Genomic DNA, 13,282 nt, shown 5'->3' with positions numbered 1-13,282 from the left:
AAAATAAAACATCTTCTTGGACTGGCATTGTCTTTAATTTTTAAATTAAGCATGTTTCTCTCAGATGTTACACTGACCAATATGAAGTGTATTGAACAGTTAATATTTTATAATAGTGATATATCTGACCGAAACGTTATGTATTGATACTTTCTTCTTGGACAACCACTGGAGGGACATCTTCAGATGTGTTATCATGCGTATCTAAAATATGAATCATAGAAATAAGATAATTGTTCAAATATATCTAACAATCTAAATGTTTTAAACTTACCTGGCTTACCTACAATATCAGCTTTATCTTTTTTGATCAGCTTTAATGATGAAACTTTGGTAAATTCTCTGATGAAACTTTATATCACGTCCCTTTGCCAAACGGTTTTGCGCGCCTTTTTACAACTTCCAACAACGACAAGAACAAACATTTTCCGCGAGGTTTTCCAGAGATTTTAAGGAGATTTTCGATCACATCAACATCAACCACAGAAGATAACTGTCACGCCTGTCAATCGTCATATTTGCGCCTATCAATTAAATCAGGATAATGTTTTTATTTCTATTAAGATTATATCATATTTCGGTCATATTATACCAGATTATACTCTCCTTTTTTTATGATTATCGCCTACTCTAGAAAAAAAACGAGATAAATAGAAAAAATTAATTTAAAATTTCTAATCATTTCTAATGCCGTCGAGACGTCCTAAAGATGTTTTATTTCGTCATCTTATGAATATCTTTAAAATTATGTCCAAAAGTTGTCTTATTTTAGTCTTTAGGCGTTAAGATCTAATTAAGATATAAAAAAGACGTCTTTAAGATATTATGTGCTGTCTGGGTATCAGAAAATTTGATACTTTAACAACATCAAAAAATAATGACATGACGTTATTATTGAATTAATGATAGCCATCTATTTAAAGAATGAAATCTAAATTATATTACCATAAGAACGACTTTTGATTTTTAGGACTTCTAAAAATTCAACCATAATTTCATGTTTTTTTTTTATTTTCTCTAAAACGGTATGGAAATTTGAAAAAGTATAAACGGGATTAACCATTTTAGAACAAGCAAAAATTTTTATGAAGAATGCATTTTCTCTAAAAGGTTTTCCTCTTGTTTTCATACTGTGTTTTTATTGCTAAATCCGACATCAAAGGGAAGTTGTCTAAGTAATGTAATAACGATAGAGATTGTAAATTAATAAAATTACGCCCAGTTGTTTATTTAAATGACATTATTAAGAGATTACCTCACTGTTTATCACTTGTCATATTTAATAAACAGATAAGGTATTGTCTCTTTGTTTGTCAATGTCAATGTGCTTAGAGTTTTATATGCACGATTTACAACTAACTCTAAAAAGCCCTGTTTACACTTTTATTCAGATAAATATCTAGGTGAACTGCCAATATTGATTTGTGGATGTATAATTTTTAAACCTAGGTCATAAATACTTTTGTAGATAAAGCTATAACTCTCCAATTCATAATCTAATAGTATATTACTTAATAAGTGATGTAAAAGGAAGGCTTTTTTTAGTGTATTCTCCGCCGGTGCTGCCATCATCGGAGAATGCCATAAACAGTAAACAGCCTACTAAACAAATATGCGGCTTTAAATAGCGAGTATACGAAAAATTTGTTAGAATATTCATTGAAACGTATTAGTAAATGCAAGTGCAATTTGTGAAAATTCGAAAGAAAAAATAAAAATGTAAACCTTTTGATATCATCAGAATATCTAACGTGTATTATAATTTATTATTCAAGCTAATAAAACTTTTTAGAGTAGTAATAACACACTGGCTGCTTTAACTACGGTAGCGATCATAGTTTTATGCACCGGTTTTGCTAGTTGGACTATAACTAGGGGCTATCTGGACTGTAAAGTGATTATTTAAAGGTACATCGGTTAAGATTTTAGAAGACGTTCATAAAACATTTTAGAACTAGTTTCTTCTTCTTTACGTGCCGTCTCTTTCGTGGAGGTTGGTGATCACATTGGCAAAATCTTCACGATTCTGGGCTTTCCTTATGAGTTCTTCAAAAGTTAGGTGAGTCCTGTTTCTGATGTTTCTCAACCAAGATAGTTTCTTTCTGTCGAGACCTCTCTTTCTTACCCTTAACTATCAATTGTTAAGACGTGGCATTTTTCATTTCTCAATATATGCCCTAAGTATGATGTTTTTCTTATTTTTATTATATTGAGCAATTTTCTTCCTCTGCCTATTCTGTTGTAGACTTCGGTATTTGTGATATGGGCTGTCCATGGAATTTTAAGCATTCTTCGACATATCCATGTTTCGAACGATTCGAGGCGATTCATCTCTTGAACTTTCAGTATCCATGTTTCTGCTCCGTATAATAGGATTGACCAAACATAACAGTTAACGAGCCTAGTTCTCAACTCAAGGTCCAATCTGGGGTTCTAGAGGAGGTTCTTCATTTTTAAAAATGCATTTCTCGCTTGTTCTATTCTGGTTTTTGTTTCCACGTCGTTGTTCAAGATGTTAACTATCCAGGACCCCAAATATTTGAACTTGTAGACCTGTTCTAAGGTATTGCCCTCTATTTTAACTATTTATACTCTATTTTAACTAAAAGTAATTTATTAAAATGAAATATACCATTAATATTGATTAAAGTATATTTTATCCTCATAGTACAGTACGTCTGTCCGTTCTGTAGCTACGGGGTATCCGTGAGAGGGGAAACGATATTCTCTCGATGTTTTTCGTAAAAAAATAGACGACGCGTCCCATCAATAAAAATTCAACAAATTTGTAAGTAGCCAATAAAATGAGTGGGCGGAGCGATTTGCGGTGACGCTCTCTGTACATTGCTGTTTATTTAAATGTTTTTTGTCCGCATTCCTTTCATAGACACAGATCCAGCAGATGTACTGTATATGCCTATTTAATTTTTTGATTATGTAACGGGCACTTTGCTTGCTCACTTATTTCGTCGAACTGCCTGAATCCATTTTTGCTTTTGATCAAAACGGTGTGTGCTATAAACTGTTGTTTCGGGAGAGTTGAGTTATTGAATGGTATTGCACCCAACAATCACGTAATTACGCTCTCCTTTGCGTGTTAATATTTTTACGGCAATTTTATTAACATTTGAAATTTTCAAAACATATTTTAACAATATTTTTTTTTCATTTTCTTTTTTACTTAATTTTTACTACCTGAAACAGCGTTACATCACACAAACCTCGCACCTGAGTGGTTTATAGTTTCAATAACAGCGTTAATAAAAATTATTATACTTAAATATTATGACAAAACAAGGACTTCAACAAAGTGCTCGTTATATAATCAAAAAATTAAATAGACATATAATATATACTATGAGAGGATGAAATATAATTTGCAATATCAATGGTATACTTTTTTAATCAACTAGTGATTAAATGTTTTATGAACATCTTCTATAATTGTAATTATGTACCTTTAAATAATTTCGTTATAGCCGAAATAGCTTCAATTATGCCCCACTAGCAAAACCGGTGATAAAACTATTCTCGCTACCGTTACATCTAATTTTTTTTTAATTGTAATAATAAATTATAATGCAAGTTAGACCTTCGGAAGATATCAAAATATTTACCTTTTTATTTTTTCGTTTACTCGCCATTTAAACCCGTGTATTTGTATGTATTCGTTATTTACGATATTCTCCGGCGGTGGCAGCACCGGCGGAGAATGCACCAAACCTATAAATACTTTTTTTCCTCTCTTAATCCAATAAAATTGTCACTTATAATATCACAAGAGCTTAAATTATTTTCGGAAATTTTTTTGAGGGCACGAATATTTTGAAAATTATCCCGAGTCGAAGACGAGGGATAATTTTCCTAAAATATTCGTGCCCGAGAGAAAATTTCCAGGAATAATTTAAGCTTGCGTGGTATTCGGTAAGAAAATTTCACACCTAAATTTGAAAAAAGAAATATTAATCCAACATGACATTTTAAAATAATTTCAATTTGTTAAGTTGGCCAAGGTATTAATAATTGTGTTTTTAATATTAATAAAACCTATAATTACTAAATGTGTTTCGTTATTATTTTGCTATATTAGTCGATATCATTAAAGATTTGGCATTGAAGATAATTCAACATGAAATAAATTCTAAAAAAATCATATAGATATATCCATTATATTTCGTTAAATAGAAAAATACCAGCTTTAGTTAAATAAAGGCGGCAGAACTATATTTTTTAGAACATGGCAATTTCGAAGAAATTCATATGTAGGTATATCTAACATATTTCCTTAAATAAAAAATATTACCAACCTTAGTTACATCAAATGCTAAAACTCAAATGGGTAATATTTCAATATATGGACATTGTAGTTCATTCACATTATGATTGTAGATCTTATGTTTACCTTTTCAACTGTCAAAAAATTTCCACTAAAGTTTCGTGGCGCCTCGAAAAAATTTCCAGAAATTTTTTCAGTTGCTATGGTAACTAGTCAACATTAAAGCATGTTATTGGTTGAAAAGTAGAGGTGTGAAATTTTCATTTAAAAAAAAATACGGGCAAGCTGATTTTTTTCAGAGTTTGTCAGCAAAATCGGAAATTTTCCCTTGCGGTTTTTGAGCAATATAGGGGTGGTTTATTTAAAACTGTACTACAACAAAATAATTAGACGCAAATTGTACATAAGAACATTCTCTATAAGTTCGCCTAATTAATTTTTTTATAAGTTTATTATTTTCGGACTTAGCGGCCGTTTCATGAGTCCTTTGGGGTGGTTTTCAAAAAGTTTGTTTTACAGCAAATTGACCCTTATGAAAGTTGTTCATAATAAATGGACAAGCGACTTTTCCTCATGAATTTTTTTGTAGCTTGATTATTTTTGGAGATAGCGTCCAGTTCATGAACAAATTGGGGTAGTTTCTATAAATTTAGTTCTACAAATTTACCAACTTAAAGGTGTTCATATTAAAATTACATGCAAACTTCACTATGATATGTATTTATTTCCCCAAAACGAAACATGGAATTCATCAAGTGAATGAATATGATGATATTTTTTTATTTGTATCGTCTTCTTTTGTGTGATGGACCTGGCGTTGGCTCCTCAGATTTATTGTTGGTTTCTTTTGTTACTTCGTATGAAGTAAAGTCGTCGTCGTCAGAATATAGCTCATGTACTCTTATTTTGAACGAGTTCCCTAGGGTGAATTTGCTGAAAAAAGAGTAACATTGAAAACTACCCTAATTTGTTCATGAACTGGACGGTATCTTCAAAAATAATAAAGCTACAAAAAAAATTCACGAGGAAAAGTTGCTTGCTCATTTATTATGAACAACTTTCATACGGGTCAATTTGCTGTAAAACAGACTTTTTGAAAACCACCCCAAAGGGCTCATGAAACGGAAATAATAAACTTATAAAAAAAATCATCAGGCAAACTTATAGAAAATTTTCTTATATACAATTTGCGTCTAATTATTTTGTTGTAGTACAGTTTTAAAAAAACCACCCCTGTTGCTCAAAAACCGCAAGGGGAAAATTTCCGATTTTGTTAATTTTACACTCAGAAGACAGTCGCTGACAAACTCTGAAAAAATCAGCTTGCCCGTAATTTTTTTTATTTTCACTCTCTATACGGCGATACAATTTTACTTGATTATCTTTGTTGTTTATATTTTTAAAGGAATAGGGCTTTCTACAATGAATTTGATCTAGGTTTAAAAATGACAAATGTAAATAAATGTAACCCTTTCCTCGCTGTGATCGTAAATTTAACTATATCGACCTGTAATTTTTGTATAGTTTTTTCTAGAAAAAATTAATTTAAGACCACTGTAATTTAATTTAATTAGTATGGCTCGGATGAGGAATTTTTGCTTTAATTGTGGTTTTAATTTAATGATTATTTCCAACCCAAGAGATTGAATATATTATAGCGTGTTTATGAATTGAATTATTTTTATTAAAATAGGAAATGTAGTTTATTCGGTTTGTGTTGCACAAGAATAAATCTCATGATATTATATATGTAATGATTTTTTAGATATTTTTCCTTTTATTTATTTATTTTGGTTTAGGTATTCAAAGAGCTTATTTTTAGGTATTGTTTCTTTATAAAACTATATTAATAAAGTTGTCACAGTCTAGGCAGAATACAAATAGACAAGAAAAAGTGGTAAAATATCCTAATCCTAAACAACTAGCTATAAATAATAAAAATATAAACTATACAAGAATACTTTTTTCTTGAAGAACTTATTCCCAAAGCAAGAGTGAAAAATCTATTAAGACGATTTAGATCAGATACAGAATAAATAAAGGTGATATAGACTTAAAAATTACTTCTCTCTGACTATATTTATGCGTAAGTAACTTCTAAACAACTGGTATAATATGTCAGAAATATATTTAGAAGCTTGCCTAAGCATCTATAATATAAAAATAAGCTCTTTGTATACCCCTATTAATTTTTCTGTTTCTTCTCTTAGCTGCCGATCTTGCCTCTGTAGTTATCGTTTTCTATTTCATTTGTTTTGCCTGTATTTGTTTCTGTATCCGTATTTTTACACTTTTTCAAACTATTGACAGTAAGATGGAAATGGAGTTTGTGAAACACACGTTTTTTTGAATGAATATACAGAGTGTCTTAAATAAGTCCAAATATTTTGGTATGGGATAGTAGATCTCGATAAAAGTCCAAAATAACCGAATTAATCAAGTATGAAAATTTAAAAAAAAATAAGAACCACCGGATTTTTTTCTGCATTTCCATCCATTTTTGTGCCGCAACCATGATAATATCAGAGATTGAGAAATTATACCGTGGGAAAATTTGCGGTGAACAGACACTTTTAAAAAATGTTATAAAATATACAGGAAAATTTAAAAGAAAATGCACGATTTTCAACATATTTTTTGCTAAAGAACCTCATAGACTTATTCCTGGGGTCCAAATATACCACCTCTAAAAGTATTTGCACTTATTTAAGACTCGCCCTGTATATGCGAGTACAATGAACAAAATTAATCCAAAGGTACATTAAAAAGCACTCGTCTGACATACCTGCGAAGAATTTCTAAAGTGTATTAAATTTGATACAAGTGAAGTCCATAATATTTTGTTTAGGCCCCTAAGGTCTGTTTCAACGAGTCAGGGAAGATTTCGACAGAAAACATCCAAAAAATGACAGAAAATACAGTTGACATGTGAATAAACACAACTGTCACTGTATTCTCTCGTCAGACAAACTTTATCTGTCATTGCGTTGATGCAATACTAATTTAATAAGTCTTTTTTACTCATAAGAGTTTTAATTTTAAACGTTCATTAGTCACTGTCTGTCAATAGTCTTGAAAGATATATATAGTTTATGAAATTTAATAAAATAAAAATGTTTAAATTAAAATTATGTGCCCTATTATAAAGCTCAAAATATACTTCTACCCTGTAGGTAGAACGATTCAGTATGATATATTCATATCATAGACATAAAACAATATATTTAAGTCTATGGTTCATATATTTTTAAATATATGGCATATATTTCATTACTGGGTATAGAAAAAATAGATTCATAACATTTCCTACATGTTTATACTCTAGTTTGTTCTAGTGTTAAATGTGAAATATTTCCAACTTAAATATGAATTATTATTTTCTAAATATATGTTTTCTCATCATAAGTCTGTTACGGACAATGATGTATACAGGGTGCTACAAATTCGAGGTACGAGCATTGCTATCTCGGTAACCGTCATAGATACGAACATGGTTAAAGTGGCGCCCAAGTTGCGCTTTAGGATGTTCACCAAGATGCCATCAAAAAAGTTTTAAAAATTTCAAGGATTGCTGAGTTTTTTTGAAAAAACGGATTTTTTTGAAAATTTATTTTAATTTTTCCTGTCGTTACTTTTTAGAAAATCAAAAAACTAATTGCACATTCTCATAGCCACTTTATTAGGGCTGTCTGATAGTATTTTTAGATTTTCAAATTAGCTGATAATGTGTGAGATACAGAGGCCGACTTAGTTTTTTTAAATACGGACCTGCATATTTTATTTCAGTTTTTGAAAGTACTTGGTCACCTGAGTACAATGATATGCCACACTTGATACTTTTTTTTTGTTTCGGACATTTGAACATAATGCATTACTTTAGGTCATTTGTAAAAGTGAAATCAATATTTTTCAACATTTACAATAAAGATTACAAAATGCATTCGGAAGTATAAGAAGAAGATAATATGTTCAAAGAGCAATAAATAAAATAGAGAATGAATAATAAATTTGTGCAATAGGGAAGGTGGTAACACTTTCGCACATGTAGAGCATTAGAAACCAGTTTGTAGAAGGTGATTTATTTATAATAACTACGATCAATATTATGCATTTTATTAGATCATACACTGAGATTTCAAATTCAATCAATAAAAAAAAGTTAAAAATAAATCTTTAAATTGCTGCGACCTGGATATTATTTATTTGAATCTTTCAATTGGCTCTATTCTCTTTATTCAATATTAATTAACGCTGATCAATATTTTTGCGGTGAATATAATCAGATTAAATAATTTAAAAAACCAGAGTCGGACTTCAAAATATTTTAAATAATAATTAAATAGTTTTGTTGTTGTTAAGGTACCCAAAACAAAAAAGAGTATAAAGTGTGGCATATTATTGTCACAAATTACCTATAACAGATGCGAAAGAAAGCGACTGCATCGGAAACCGCTCGGCAAACCCCACACGCCTATTGAGTGGTGTAAATACACCAGTCGTTTAGTCCGGAAACCTATGCTGTGTCGTATTCGCTTGCTGGAATGACATAGTGCGTGGTTATATGTACTTCTATTTAAAAACGGGTGTAGGATTTTTGTTGAACTTTTGAACTGTTATTTCTAGGTTTTGGTAATGTGTATATCTTATTTAAAATGGGATACAAATGTGTTTATTTATAAGGAAAAAAATGATATTTATAGTATAAAAAATTAATTTATTTAACAAAATTTAATTAAAATTGTGACAAAATAGTACCTTTCTATTGGTTCTATCGGACTTTTTTCGACTATATAAATCTTTATTTGTAAACTTTAATACATCAAATATTTTCAATCTAATAAATCATTTAATGATGTAAATAAGAGGAAATTTCTCACATGGGTGGTCAAATTCTATAGTTTTCATTATATTCATTATATCAAACAGCCTCTGAGAAATGTTTTCAACTCAAAATGCCTTTAATTATGTTTGACTACATCAATTAAAAGGGTCTTCAAATACATCAATGTGATATTTGTCTAAAATTTGCAAAAGAATCCGAATCTCTGGTTAACTCGAAATTATTTACCCATTTAAAAGCCTTTGATCATGAAAGTGGAAAAATTTGTTCATTTTATTTACTGGAAATGGAAAAATTATTTATATTAAATTTTGATGAGTTTTGCACTGAAGAAAACATTCAGAGGCTGTTTGATATAATGAAAACTATAGAATTTGACCACCCATGTGAGAAATTTCCTCTTATTTACATCATTAAATTATTTATTAGATTGAAAATATTTTATGCATTAAAGTTTACAAAAATAAAGATTTATATAGTCGAAAAAAGTCCGATAGAACCAATAGAAAAGTAACTATTTTGTCACATCTTTAATTAAATTTTGTTAAATAAATTAATTTTTTGTACTATAAATATCTTTTTTTTCCTAATCTCCTACGAACTGATATAATATGACGAGCAATCTATTAAAATACTGTGAGATTATATGCCTCGATAACATATTGGTGCAGATTATTTTCACCCAAACAAATAATAACCCAAACTATACATTGATGCGGATTGTCTATGAACTCTTTCTGAAGGTCACAGAAACCTGAACGCGTAATTCGGTGTTCTTTCGCATCTGTTATAGGTAATTTGTGTCATTGTACTCAGTAGACCAAGTTCTTTCAAAAACTGAAATAAAAAATGCAGGTCCGTATTTAAAAAAATTATGTCGGTCTCTGTATCTCACAAATTATCAGTTAATTTGAAAATCTAAAAATACTATCAGATAACCCTAATAAAGTGGCTATGAGAATGTGCAATTAGTTTTTTGATTTTCTAAAAAGTAACGACGGGAAAAAATAAAATTGATTTTCAAAAAAATCAGTTTTTCCAAAAAACTCAGTAATCCTTGAAATTTTTAAAACTTTTTTGATGCCATCTTGGTGAACATCCCAAGGCGCAACTTTGCCCCGATTTAACCATCTTCGTATCTATTACGGTTTCCGAGATACCAATGCTCGTACCTCGAATTTGTAGTACCCTGTATAGGGCATGTTCGATAATACCCTGCCAATAACCCAAGGTAGTACACAGTTTTATCGGTAATATCGTCATAGCCTGGATATTTACGAAAATGGGCATAAATTAAGGTCAGTGTTGAAAATGTTATTCTTTTATTGTTGTTGTCAATCTTTGTCTGGTCAATAACTTTACTGACCACTGACCACATAATATTGGGTAATGTTGAAATACAACAAGTATCAACAGCAACAACAATATCACAGTTTTAACATTTCCTTAATGTTTCTGTTATAATAGCTGTTTAGATTAGATAGCTCCATTGGGTTTTTACGTTACTAATTAACCGGTCAGTAACCACAATGTCCAACCTAAGTAGGTATACAGGGTGTCCCAGACTGAGCGTGCCATTGTTTCATGTCAATAGAGAACAACGGCATACGGTCGAGTCGGCCTACAAACACGTAAACGTTTACGTACGCATGCGCATTTCTTATATTTTTATTTTTTATACACGTAAAAGATTCTTTACGTCTACGTCTACGTGCCAGCAGCGGCCGACTCGACCGTATGCCGTTGTTCTCTATTGTTTCACAGCGATTTCTATCGATTGAATATATTTTTAAGATCGCGGGACTTCCGGAAATATCGAATATGTTGACAGCAACTTTCTAATTTTAAATGGGTACCCCCATTTATTATTACATACTTAATTACATGTGGCTATCTGAGCAATTAAAAAATTATCATAAATAATTTTTTTCAAAAGGAAACCCGGTTTTTTTTTATTTAACTAGTGAAAAGGTTTTTATTTCGTTATTTTTTGATTATACATGATTATACGAGAGTATAATCAAAATATACTTTGGTAATCACTAAATTCGACGTTTAGGCTACACAAAATTTTTTGACAGGCATTTTTTTTCTTCAAAAATTTGAAATATCTTCTTTTCTCAAAAACGGTTAATGTTTACTCATATAGAGTGTTTAATATTAAAATTCATAAAATTTTACAGAGAATTTACAAGAAGAAAGTTCTTGCCCACTGTCCATCCATTTCCGGAAGTGCCGCCATATTGAAAATAATTTTCGTCGATAAATCTTGTTGTGTAACAATGTCTGCTCTAGATATTGTAGTTCTCCAGAAACTTCAAATGCACGCTCAGCCTGGGACACCCTGTATACAAATTTGGCCGGTAATTACTGTTAAAGGCCGGTTTTACATCTTTGTCCGTAACATATCTGAAGTTAATATGTGTTTTATAATATTTTTAATTTATTTAAAATAAATTGTTTTTATGTTGAACATTATTTATTTGTTGTACAATTTCTACTTTTCAAATAATTCTTTTCTTGGATAATATTTAAATATTTTATGTAGTTTGAATTAGAATAACGTAATAGGTGTTGGCTGTCATGGTATTAATACAATAAGTTCGCACATTCTATTGATGTAGGTTTGTTGATATTTTTAGCATATATTTTGGATAGCTTAAAGTGTGTGCTTGAAAAGTAAGACATACTTTCAAATAAAGTATTAAGTGACTTTGTACTAGTAGATTAGTGTTAGATTCGACGAGTACTTAATGTTGAAAACTATATATAAATGAACAAGAATTTAGGCGCTTATAATTTATTTATTTTATATTAATATAAAAATTATTAATAATTTATTTCATTCCTAACTAATGTTAAATTAACGGCTCTAACAATGTAACAGTTTTGTACAGGGTGTTACTCAGAAGTGGCTCACCTTTATAGCTTTTTGTTATTTTTTTCAGATAAAAAACGAAATTTGGTATATTAAAACTAAAAGAATTTCGGACTTCCATCATTGTACTATTTTTTAAGCAAAAATGTCAAAAGTTGACATATTAGATGTCATTCTATTCAGAATAATATTACTATATAATAGCAAAAGTAGCAAAAATCAAAAATTGTAAACATTTTCGGTGAAACAGGAATTGACAGAAAATAATTTAATACGTCAATCAATCCTGATTTACGTCATACATATGGTCATATACTGAATGTCGCTTTTTTGTCTGAAAAAAAAATAAGAAAAGTAATAGGGGGGTGATCGAGCCACTTTTCAAAAATACCAGGTGTAAAAAAGGGCCTCTCTATACAGCAATAAGTTTAATATTGTAATTATTTGTTAAGATATTTATATGTATGACTATTTTAATTTGAAATTGAGTCTATAATGTTTATTTATTATGTATAACATAATTTGAATAATAATTGTAACTTAAAAGCAATGTAAGCAATACGATCTATTTTAAATACACGAAAATTGTTTGTTGCATTTATGTAGATATATTCAGCCATTAGTTAACATACAGTTTACTCAACGCCTATAGACTCACCAAATGTATACAAATACATATGAGACATGCAAGAGAACTGTAATACTACAATAATATTATATTATAATATTGATGTAAAGTCTGACCAAAAAGTCAGCGAATATTTCGATAGATGACGCCCAAAAAATGAGAGAAAATATTTACCTGTGAAGTAAAATGACAGCTACAACTGTCACTGTCGTATGTTTCCTCTCGTTGGACGAACTATAGCATTACTGATATTTACGTGCGGCATGTCTCGTGTATTAGTTGGCGTTTGGTGCATCTTGGTGTTGAATATACTTTAGTTATTTAGATCTGCTCTAGTAAATCTTTATTGATTGAAAGTAAAGAGTTAATTTTGTCTCGAGATATCAGGAAAGTGATTTTCATATTAATGCTTACTGTATTATGATTTTTTTATATGTAGGGTGTAAAAAAATGGTTTACTCTGGAAGGTTTACTCCAAATATGTTCATAGGAACTTTTTATTTTATTTTTATCTGTAGAATCACCCATTACAGTTTGGTACACTATGTTTTCACACCCTGTATAATAAAACATAATTATAAGATTGATTGACTTACCTGGTAAGGAAGATCAATCTTGATTATTCGAGCATCGTAGTCCTTCTATGATAGCTTTTGGTAG

Source organism: Sitophilus oryzae, unplaced genomic scaffold (genome assembly GCF_002938485.1).
Source record: "Sitophilus oryzae breed Bouriz unplaced genomic scaffold, Soryzae_2.0 scaffold_88_pilon_pilon, whole genome shotgun sequence".
In the NCBI taxonomy this organism is placed as follows: domain Eukaryota; kingdom Metazoa; phylum Arthropoda; class Insecta; order Coleoptera; family Curculionidae; genus Sitophilus; species Sitophilus oryzae.
Note: the sequence above shows the minus strand (reverse complement) of the source record.